The sequence below is a fragment of the Dreissena polymorpha genome, chromosome 7, assembly GCF_020536995.1.
Source record: "Dreissena polymorpha isolate Duluth1 chromosome 7, UMN_Dpol_1.0, whole genome shotgun sequence".
Taxonomy (NCBI): Eukaryota; Metazoa; Mollusca; class Bivalvia; order Myida; family Dreissenidae; genus Dreissena; species Dreissena polymorpha.
In genome coordinates, this window is record NC_068361.1 from 69,904,178 (window position 1) to 69,916,774 (window position 12,597).

General features: G+C 36.4%; 1 long non-coding RNA gene across 25 annotated transcripts in view; it reads right to left on the reverse strand.

Annotated features, from left to right (window-relative positions):
* Positions 1-401: 401 nt before the first annotated feature.
* LOC127837633 (uncharacterized) overlaps positions 402-12,597 on the reverse strand; it is a 56,203-nt gene continuing 44,007 nt past the window's right edge. For 2 of the 25 annotated variants that reach the window (XR_008029396.1, XR_008029398.1), the window contains exon 2: positions 402-2,199. This is a non-coding gene — a long non-coding RNA (uncharacterized LOC127837633). The other 23 variants (XR_008029404.1, XR_008029400.1, XR_008029395.1 and 20 more) reach the window with 23 other exon arrangements.

The window sequence follows — 12,597 nt, forward strand, 5'->3', positions numbered from 1 at the left end:
TAATGCATTCATCATAGTAATTTGCAATTGTCTTCGTTGATTTCATAAACCATGCTGAGATAATACATGCAGTTGTTATCTGCATTGTCGATGGTAAAAATATTAGTTTATAATGCGCGTGGTTCTAAGTGTGATATAAATATTTTTTTGAACAGAATATCAAAGTTACTTTTTTTAACAATGTTATCATCATCATTGTAATCATCACTCCATCATCACAATCATCATCATTATCATAATAATTATCATCGTCATCATCGTTATCATCATCATCATCATCATCATCATCATCATCATCAGTAGAAACATTATCCAGCCGCATTGAAAGATAGTTTACAAAAACATCATCGCAATCAAGCTAATAAACAGTATTACTGCCTACACGGACAACTACAACACTGTTTAACTATTGAATGTTGTTTAATAATCTTTGGTATTATACAATATAAGCAACAAAAAGCTCACACAATTAATAAACAATCCGAAACAATGATAACTCGTTATTAATAAGAAACAAGGGCTGTTTGTAAAACATGCATGCCCTCCATATGGGCGGTCAGTTGTAGTGGCAGCCATGGTGTAAATACGTTTTTTGTCACTGTGACCTTGACCTTTGACCTAGTGACCTGAAAATCAATAGGGTTCATCTGCGAGTCATGATCAATGTACCTATGAAGTTTCATGATCCTTGTCGTAAGCGTTATTGAGTTATCATCCGGAAACCATTTTTCTAAGTTGAGTCACCGTGACCTTGATCTTTTACCTAGTGGCCTGAAAATCAATAGGGGTCATCTGCGAATCATGATCAATGTACCTATGAAGTTTCATGATCCTAGGCATTAGCGTTCTTGAATTATCATCCGGAAACTATTTAACTGTGTCCGAGTCACCGTGACCTTTGACCTAGTGACCTGAAAGTCAATAGGGTTCATCTGCGAGTCATGATCAATGTACCTATGAAGTTTCATGATCCTTGTTGTAAGCGTTGTTGAGTTATCATCCGGAAACCATTTTTTTCTAAGTTGAGTCACCGTGACCTTGATCTTTGACCTAGTGACCTAAATATCAATAGGGGTCATCTGCGAATCATGATCAATGTACATATGATATTTCATGATCCTCGGCATAAGCGTTCTTGAATTATCATCCGGAAACAATTTTATTGTTTCGGGTCACTGTGACCTTGACCTTTGACCTAGTGACCTGAAAATCAATAGGGATCATCTGCGAGTCAGAATCAATGTACCTGTGAAGTTATGTGATCCTAGGCGAAAGCATTCTTGAACTATCATCCGGAAACCATTTTAATGTTTTGGGTCACCGTGACCTTGACCTTTGACCAATTGACCTGAAAATCGATAAGGGTTATCTGCGAGTCTTGATCAATGCACCTATGAAGTTTCATGATCCTAGGCGCAAGCGTTCTTGAGTAATCAGCCGGAAACCATTTTACTTTTTCGGGTCAACGTGAGCTTGACCTTCGACCTTGTGACCTAAAAATCAATAGGTGTCATCTGTGAGTCATGGTCAATGTAGTTTCATGATCCTAGGCGTAAGCGTTCTTGAGTTATCATCCGGAAACCATTTTACTATTTTGGGCCACCGTGACCTTGACCTTTGTCCTAGTGACCTCAAAATCAATAGGGGTTATCTTCAAGTCATGGTCAATGTACCTTTGAAGTTTCATGATCCTAGGCCTAAGTGTTCTTGAGATATCATCCAGAAACCATTTTACTATTTTGAGTCACTGTGACCTTGACCTTTGACCTAGTGACCTGAAAATCAATAGGTGTCATCTGTCAGACATGGTCAATCTACATATGAAGTTTCATGATCCTATGCCTAAGCGTATTTGAGTTATCATCCGGAAACCATCTGGTGGAGCGACAGACGGACGGACCGACCGACGTGAGCAAAACAATATACCCCCTATTATTTGAAGGGGGGCATAATAATTATATGTAAACAAGGGCTGTTCGTAAAACATGTATGCCCCCAAATGGGCTCTCCGTTGTAGTGACAGCCATTGTGTGAATATGTTTTGTCACTGTGACCTTAACCTTTGACCTAGTGACCTGAAAATCAATAGGGGTCATCTGCCAGTCATTATCAATGTACCTATGATGTTTCATGATCCTAGCCATAAGCGTTCTTGAGTTATCATCCGGACACCATTTTACTATTTCGGGTCACCGTGACCTTGACCTTTGACCTAGTGACCTGAAAATCAATAGGGTCATCTGCGAGTCATGATCAATCTACCTATCAAGTTTCATGATCCTAGGAATAAGCGTTCTTCAGTTATCATCCGGGAACCATTTTACTATTTCGGGTCACTGTGACATTGACCTTTGACCTAGTGACCTGAAAATCAATAAGGGTCATCTGCGAGTCATGATCAATCTACATATCAAGTTTTATGATCCTAGGCCAATGCGTTCTTGAGTTATCATCCGGAAACCATTTTACTATTTCGGCTCACTGTGACCTTGACCTTTGACCTAGTGACCTGAAAATCAATAGGGGTCATCTTCGAGTCATGATCAATCTACCTATCAAGTTTCATGATCCTAGGCCTAAGCGTTCTTGAGTTATCATCCGGAAACCATTTTACTATTTCGGGTCACCGTGACCTTGACCTTTGACCTAGTGACCTCAAAATCAATAGGGGTCATCTGCGAGTCATGATCAATGTACCTGTGAAGTTTCATGATCCTAGGCCCAAGCGTTCTTGAGTTATCGTCTGACAACCACCTGGTGGACGGACCGACAGACCGACATGAGCAAAGCAATATACCCCCTCTTCTTTGAAGGAGGGCATACATATACATATGTGAGAAAATGCATCTAAACTGTTGAATCTATATGCATTTTACAAATAAATACTTTCATTTTGTTATTGTTATTGAAACGTAATTTAATGGCCATTTCTTGAGGGTACAGTTATTACAGACAATCAAAACGACACGCCCTTTGCACACAAATCAAATATACACACATTAATATCTTTAATATTAACTAATCAAGTTGTGATAATTATAAAGAAAACAACGGAAATCATAACTGAGAAATCATGCAATAGTAATAGATGAAGTCAAATGCTTACAGTATATTGCGGGATAAATGTACAGTTAATTGCGTATACTTTAACGTGCATGTGTAAGACTGTATCAAACTCTTAAATTATATAATTCCTCAACACAAAAGATAGCATTGAATGAAGCTATGTACATATTAATACCATGTACACAAAACGTTAACTCAATGTAATTAATAGTCTTATTGCGTTTAGTAGTGTGACACTGCTCTGTTGCAAGAAGAAACATCGCCTAATCTTTTTTCGTGTATTTGAACTAATGCATCTGAAGTTATTTACAATTTCGGAGCTAAATTGACATGATTTGTTTATTTTAACATTCCATCAATTGACCAGCAAAGCTTGTGTGAATGTGTATCTTTTAAAGATGGACGTATATTAAAAATATAAAATTGTCATTGAATGTCACTACAAATTAGACTGAGATCATTTTAAAATCGAAATATTATTTGTCTACTCTATTGTTTTGTCAAAAAACACTAGTGGTATATTCAACAACACAGAATGAAAGCATAATGCTTTAGCTTAATGAAGCCGGGGTTTGAGTTTATAACGCAACCTGGGTTTTACGTTCCAAGCTTTTAATACTATAAAGTATAAATGATGTAAATGATGGCCTGAAACATGAATAACAAGGGCTGTTTGTAAAACATGCATGCCCCCCATATGGGCTGTCCGTTGTAGTGGCAGCCATTGTGTGAATACGATTTTTATCACTGTGACCTTGACCTTTGACTTAGTGACCTGAAAATCAATAGGGGTCATCTGCGAGTCACGATCAATGTACCTATGAAGTGTCATGATCCTAGGCAAAAGCCTTCTTGAGTTATCATCCGAAAATCTTTTTACTATTTCGGGTCACCGTGACCTTGACCTTTGACCTTGTGACCTCAAAATCAATAGGGGTCATCTGCAAGTCATGATCAATCTACCTATGAAGTTTCATGATCCTACGCGTATGCGTTCTTGAGTTATCATCCGAAAACCATTTTACTATTTCGGGTCACCGTGACCTTGACCTTTGACCTAGTGACCTCAAAATCAATAGGGGTCATCTGCGAGTCATGATTAATCTACCCATGAAGTTTCAAGATCCTAGGCGTATGCGTTCTTGAGTTATCATCCGGAAACCATTTTACTATTTCGGGTCACCGTGACCTTGACCTTTGACCTAGTGACCTCAAAATTAATAGGGGTCATCTGCGAGTCATGATCAATCTACCCATGAAGTTTCATGATCCTAGGCGTATGCGTTCTTTAGTTATCATCCGGAAACCATTTTACTATTTCGGGTCACCGTGACCTTGACCTTTGACCTAGTGACCTCAAAATCAATAGGGGTCATCTGCGAGTCATGATCAATCTTCCCATGAAGTTTCATGATCCTAGGCGTATGCGTTCTTGAGTTATCATCCGGAAACCATTTTACTATTTCGGGTCACCGTGACCTTGACCTTTGACCTAGTGACCTCAAAATCAATAGGGGTCATCTGCAAGTCATGATCAATGTACCTATGAAGATTCATGATCCTAGGCTCAAGCGTTCTTTAGTTATCGTCTGACAACCACCTGGTGGACGGACAGACCGACCGACAGACAGACATGAGCAAGCAATATACCCCCTCTTCTTCGAAGGGGGGCATAAAAATCATGTTATAATTAACAAATGACAATTATAATAACACTTTAAATAATTCATTGTAATACATAATAATATGCAATACAATACAATTACAATTCAAGAAAATACAATTATATAAATAATATGCAATACAATGTAATTCAAGAAAATACAATTATATAAACATAGAATAATGCACTCACCAGTGATCTCAAGACTTATTGTAGAAAGTGGCAATTGGAAAAAGCCTTCTACCTCTTACAAGGTTTTACAAACAAGTGACCAAATGTTGAGTTATGATTTAAAATTATATAGATGACTATGAAATCATCTCATAATAAAAGCATGCACTGTTAGTAATTAAACTCACTCATACATCACAAAGTATCTCTCACACTGAACTTCTCTCAGTCTTGATTGGGTTAGTATTGTTAAAAGGATTAGTGTCAGAGTGAATACCCTGTTACATTAATTTCATGTATGAAACAAAAAACAACACACATTTTTGACACATAGCGTCAACACATTTTCGATGATTACAAAGTGCCACATGCACTTCAGGACATTAAAAACAATCGCTTTATACTAATACAATGCCTAACAACAGCATACACATGTAAACGCATTTATTACATCGAGTCTGGACGTATACAAAGTCAATTAATTTTTATGTCATTCATACAATCAAAGAATCTTTAACAAACATCAGCTTTAACGCTAAGGTCATCGTGGGCAGTGTCATCAACGCCAACAATGTCACGTACAGACATGGCAAAACAGGCAAAAACAGCCAGACTCTTCAAAGTTTTGGATTTGACACGCACTGTGCAGAAAACACAAATAAAAATACTTTATATCTATTTCAATAATCCAAGTGTCTTGAAGTCTGTAGAAAGGAAGACAATCGAAACGATGATGCCATGAACTCTTTATAGGTAAAGTCAACGGAATGAAAAGTGTACAGTTAAATACTCATGCTTCAACGGGCACTACTTAAATTGTAACACCGTGTTGAAATTGTTTATTGCATGAAAACAAAGACATGCGTTAAATTAAAACATATAACAAAACATTTACACAAAATATATACGTAATGTGATTATGCCGTTTTATTGCGTTTAGTAGTGAGACACGAAGAATCGCTGCCTATGTATCTTGATTTTAATAAATACATATCAAATAGTTTACTATTGAGGAGCGAAATTTCCGTCATTTTGTTTATTTTAAGAGGCCATTATTGTTACAGAAAAACTCCGGCGAATGTATCTCTTTTAAAGATTTGTGGAGCAGAATCATATACGTGTCATTTGACTTAATACAATTAAGTTCAGATCGTTATAAAATAGAAACATTGTTGTTTCCACTATATTTGCTTGCCAAATAACACTTGTCGGAAATGCAACAACACACTTTGCATAATGTTATAGCTAAAGTGCATGAATAGAATGAACACAACATCAGTGAACGCATAATGTAAAATAAGTTTCGATTTTTACAAAGTATTACAAACACTATAACGATTCAATTACACTAGTTTCATATTAATTAAATGTCAAACAACAACACACACTTATTAATAAGAATGAGTCTGGATTTATCTGAAGTCCAATTGAAATTCGACTATATTTGAATCTTTCCATTAATTCAGCGAATATGTCATATGCATAATCTTTAATGCTTAAGTCACAGTGAGCAGGGTTATCAACACCATCAATGTAATGTACCGGCATCGTAGAATTAGATTCAGATTCATATGTTCGGAATTTTTTAACTACAACATTCGGCCGAGAAACAAGTTCCTGTTGAACAAGAATGTATTCCTGGAGTAGGATTCGTTCTGGGGGATCAATACTTGAAGCTCAACCAATTTCTAGCGGTACAGTTATTACAGACAATCAAAACGACACGCCCTTTGCACACAAATCAAATATACACACATTAATATCTTTAATATTAACTAATCAAGTTGTGATAATTATAAAGAAAACAACGGAAATCATAACTGAGAAATCATGCAATAGTAATAGATGAAGTCAAATGCTTACAGTATATTGCGGGATAAATGTACAGTTAATTGCGTATACTTTAACGTGCATGTGTAAGACTGTATCAAACTCTTAAATTATATAATTCCTCAACACAAAAGATAGCATTGAATGAAGCTATGTACATATTAATACCATGTACACAAAACGTTAACTCAATGTAATTAATAGTCTTATTGCGTTTAGTAGTGTGACACTGCTCTGTTGCAAGAAGAAACATCGCCTAATCTTTTTTCGTGTATTTGAACTAATGCATCTGAAGTTATTTACAATTTCGGAGCTAAATTGACATGATTTGTTTATTTTAACATTCCATCAATTGACCAGCAAAGCTTGTGTGAATGTGTATCTTTTAAAGATGGACGTATATTAAAAATATAAAATTGTCATTGAATGTCACTACAAATTAGACTGAGATCATTTTAAAATCGAAATATTATTTGTCTACTCTATTGTTTTGTCAAAAAACACTAGTGGTATATTCAACAACACAGAATGAAAGCATAATGCTTTAGCTTAATGAAGCCGGGGTTTGAGTTTATAACGCAACCTGGGTTTTACGTTCCAAGCTTTTAATACTATAAAGTATAAATGATGTAAATGATGGCCTGAAACATGAATAACAAGGGCTGTTTGTAAAACATGCATGCCCCCCATATGGGCTGTCCGTTGTAGTGGCAGCCATTGTGTGAATACGATTTTTATCACTGTGACCTTGACCTTTGACTTAGTGACCTGAAAATCAATAGGGGTCATCTGCGAGTCACGATCAATGTACCTATGAAGTGTCATGATCCTAGGCAAAAGCCTTCTTGAGTTATCATCCGAAAATCTTTTTACTATTTCGGGTCACCGTGACCTTGACCTTTGACCTTGTGACCTCAAAATCAATAGGGGTCATCTGCAAGTCATGATCAATCTACCTATGAAGTTTCATGATCCTACGCGTATGCGTTCTTGAGTTATCATCCGAAAACCATTTTACTATTTCGGGTCACCGTGACCTTGACCTTTGACCTAGTGACCTCAAAATCAATAGGGGTCATCTGCGAGTCATGATTAATCTACCCATGAAGTTTCAAGATCCTAGGCGTATGCGTTCTTGAGTTATCATCCGGAAACCATTTTACTATTTCGGGTCACCGTGACCTTGACCTTTGACCTAGTGACCTCAAAATTAATAGGGGTCATCTGCGAGTCATGATCAATCTACCCATGAAGTTTCATGATCCTAGGCGTATGCGTTCTTTAGTTATCATCCGGAAACCATTTTACTATTTCGGGTCACCGTGACCTTGACCTTTGACCTAGTGACCTCAAAATCAATAGGGGTCATCTGCGAGTCATGATCAATCTTCCCATGAAGTTTCATGATCCTAGGCGTATGCGTTCTTGAGTTATCATCCGGAAACCATTTTACTATTTCGGGTCACCGTGACCTTGACCTTTGACCTAGTGACCTCAAAATCAATAGGGGTCATCTGCAAGTCATGATCAATGTACCTATGAAGATTCATGATCCTAGGCTCAAGCGTTCTTTAGTTATCGTCTGACAACCACCTGGTGGACGGACAGACCGACCGACAGACCGACATGAGCAAGCAATATACCCCCTCTTCTTCGAAGGGGGGCATAAAAATCATGTTATAATTAACAAATGACAATTATAATAACACTTTAAATAATTCATTGTAATACATAATAATATGCAATACAATACAATTACAATTCAAGAAAATACAATTATATAAATAATATGCAATACAATGTAATTCAAGAAAATACAATTATATAAACATAGAATAATGCACTCACCAGTGATCTCAAGACTTATTGTAGAAAGTGGCAATTGGAAAAAGCCTTCTACCTCTTACAAGGTTTTACAAACAAGTGACCAAATGTTGAGTTATGATTTAAAATTATATAGATGACTATGAAATCATCTCATAATAAAAGCATGCACTGTTAGTAATTAAACTCACTCATACATCACAAAGTATCTCTCACACTGAACTTCTCTCAGTCTTGATTGGGTTAGTATTGTTAAAAGGATTAGTGTCAGAGTGAATACCCTGTTACATTAATTTCATGTATGAAACAAAAAACAACACACATTTTTGACACATAGCGTCAACACATTTTCGATGATTACAAAGTGCCACATGCACTTCAGGACATTAAAAACAATCGCTTTATACTAATACAATGCCTAACAACAGCATACACATGTAAACGCATTTATTACATCGAGTCTGGACGTATACAAAGTCAATTAATTTTTATGTCATTCATACAATCAAAGAATCTTTAACAAACATCAGCTTTAACGCTAAGGTCATCGTGGGCAGTGTCATCAACGCCAACAATGTCACGTACAGACATGGCAAAACAGGCAAAAACAGCCAGACTCTTCAAAGTTTTGGATTTGACACGCACTGTGCAGAAAACACAAATAAAAATACTTTATATCTATTTCAATAATCCAAGTGTCTTGAAGTCTGTAGAAAGGAAGACAATCGAAACGATGATGCCATGAACTCTTTATAGGTAAAGTCAACGGAATGAAAAGTGTACAGTTAAATACTCATGCTTCAACGGGCACTACTTAAATTGTAACACCGTGTTGAAATTGTTTATTGCATGAAAACAAAGACATGCGTTAAATTAAAACATATAACAAAACATTTACACAAAATATATACGTAATGTGATTATGCCGTTTTATTGCGTTTAGTAGTGAGACACGAAGAATCGCTGCCTATGTATCTTGATTTTAATAAATACATATCAAATAGTTTACTATTGAGGAGCGAAATTTCCGTCATTTTGTTTATTTTAAGAGGCCATTATTGTTACAGAAAAACTCCGGCGAATGTATCTCTTTTAAAGATTTGTGGAGCAGAATCATATACGTGTCATTTGACTTAATACAATTAAGTTCAGATCGTTATAAAATAGAAACATTGTTGTTTCCACTATATTTGCTTGCCAAATAACACTTGTCGGAAATGCAACAACACACTTTGCATAATGTTATAGCTAAAGTGCATGAATAGAATGAACACAACATCAGTGAACGCATAATGTAAAATAAGTTTCGATTTTTACAAAGTATTACAAACACTATAACGATTCAATAACACTAGTTTCATCTTAATTAAATGTCAAACAACAACACACACTTATTAATAAGAATGAGTCTGGATTTATCTGAAGTCCAATTGAAATTCGACTATATTTGAATCTTTCCATTAATTCAGCGAATATGTCATATGCATAATCTTTAATGCTTAAGTCACAGTGAGCAGGGTTATCAACACCATCAATGTAATGTACCGGCATCGTAGAATTAGATTCAGATTCATATGTTCGGAATTTTTTAACTACAACATTCGGCCGAGAAACAAGTTCCTGTTGAACTAGAATGTATTCCTGGAGTAGGATTCGTTCTGGGGGATCAATACTTGAAGCTCAACCAATTTCTAGCTCAATATCAATTGCATGCGGACATGCTGCCAGTCTGCCCACAATGTCCCGTAATTCCGAGGGAAGCAATTTTTTAGAGTAGATATTCAAATACTTCAATGATCGTGGTACCTGCATCGCAATGTATGTATTCAAATGTAGTGTAAGCGTCTCAAGCTGTGTAAGTGATGATAGCGACTGAGACAACGACTCTGCATGATCCACTCTCAAACCTCTGTTTTCGCCACTCAGACTCAGTCTCTTGATGTTCGAACCATTCAGAGCCTCACACAGGCCAGGGCTGTCTTTTTGGCGATTATACTAAGTGTGTTCAGCTGTATGAGCAATAATAACGACTTCTTAATAGACTCTGCATACTTTTGATTAAAATCTATATACAAACTCATACTCAGACTCTTGATATGGAGATCTTCCCACAGATCAGGAATGCCGTGATCCACACTAATACTAAGTGTGTCTAGCTTTGTGAGCGATGACAGCCACTGTTTCAAAGACTCGACATACTTCGTTTAAAAATCTGTATTAATAAAACCTCTATCAATACCTCGCAGTCTCAGACTCTTGATACTCAGACTATGGAGAGCCTCCCACAAACCAGGACTGTCGTAATTCACACTAATACTTAGTGTTTCCAGTTCTTTGAGCGGTAATATCGACTGCTTCAGAGAGGTCGCATACTTCAGTCTAAAACCTAGATATTCGTCATACAGTGCCTTACTCAGAGTCAAGTTCAGAATCTTGATACTCAGACCCTGGAGAGCCTCCCACAGACCAGGAGCCTCTTCATACACACTAACATTAAGTGTTTCCAGCTGTTTAAGCGATAATATCGACTTCTTCAGAGACGTCGCATACTTAAGTTTAAAACGGTTAAGACTCAGACTCTTGATACTCAGACCCTGGAGAGCCTCCCACATACCAGGATTGTCTTCATGCATACTAACACTTAGTGTATCCAGCTGTTTGAGCGATACTAACGACTGTTTCAAAGACGTAGCATACTTCAGTTCAAAATCAAGATCCGTGCAACTCAGACTCAGACTCTTGATACTCAGACCCTGGAGAGCCTCCCACAGACCAGGAGTGTCTTCGCACACACTAACATTAAGTGTTTCCAGCTGTTTGAGCGATAATATCGACTGCTTCAGAGACTTCGCATTCTTTACTCTCAAACCTTTAAGCCCATACCACATATTCCAGTTGCCACTCAGACACAGACTCTTTATACCTAAACCATGAAGAGCCTCCCACAGGGCACGATTGCCACAGTTCACTTTAATACTAAGCATTTCTAGCTGTGTAAGCGATGCTAACGACTGAGACAACGACTCTGCATGATTCACTTCATACATACGTAGACTTAGACTATTAATATTCAAACCATGAAGATTCTTCCACTGATCAGGATGATCATCATACACAACAATACTAAGTTTGTCCAGCTGTGAGCGCAATACAACAATCTGAGACAACAACTCTTTTTTCTGATTTTTTCGAAAAGCTTTGAAATTCTCATCAAAAGTCAGCATAGTGATGTCCTCCCACAAAAAGCAATCAAGTACGGACACTGCTATTTTTTTATTTTCTGTTTTTATTTTTACATTGCGAGTATTAAATAATTTGCCGACATCACAGTTTATCAGCTCAAACTCCACCTGATGATCAAGTGTCAGCAGACTGCTGAGTAGACTGCATAGCAACGTATAGGAACATTTGACATTTTCTAAAAGAATATATTCTATAGAAGGCAGTGTTGTGCACTGGCTTGGATTGGTACTGATTTGAACAATCCAGACTGGAAATTCCAATGAGGTCACTCTGGCAGAATCTGAAAACAAAACAAAATAAAAATAATATTTAGTGTATATCATGGTCACATTAGTTCTATATTTACGAATTGAAACATTGACATTAATCAATCGTCAGATCATATTCCAATACCTCTAACTATGAAGCATTAAAGTGGTACGTTTGTTTTGATATTTTCAATTGCATTAATCTTATTGTTCGAATGGTTCACTCAAATTATTCATACATGTACGTTTAGCATATGTGTACTCGAGTGTTATATTTACACTATGTTGTATACTATATTAATTTTAATTATATATGTACTTGTTGATATAAATATTGAAAATCTAATTCACTGCATTTGTCGTATGATATACATATTTGTATTATAGCACATTTCCTTATCTTTATGCACAAATAAAAGACAATCATGGGTTTATATCTAAACACCTCAAAACAATTTTCACCCCTATAGTTTGTATAGTTGACATACAAAATAAAATAATTCCCATAAAATAAGAGAAAATAAGATAATTTATAGTAAAATGCCTATCATC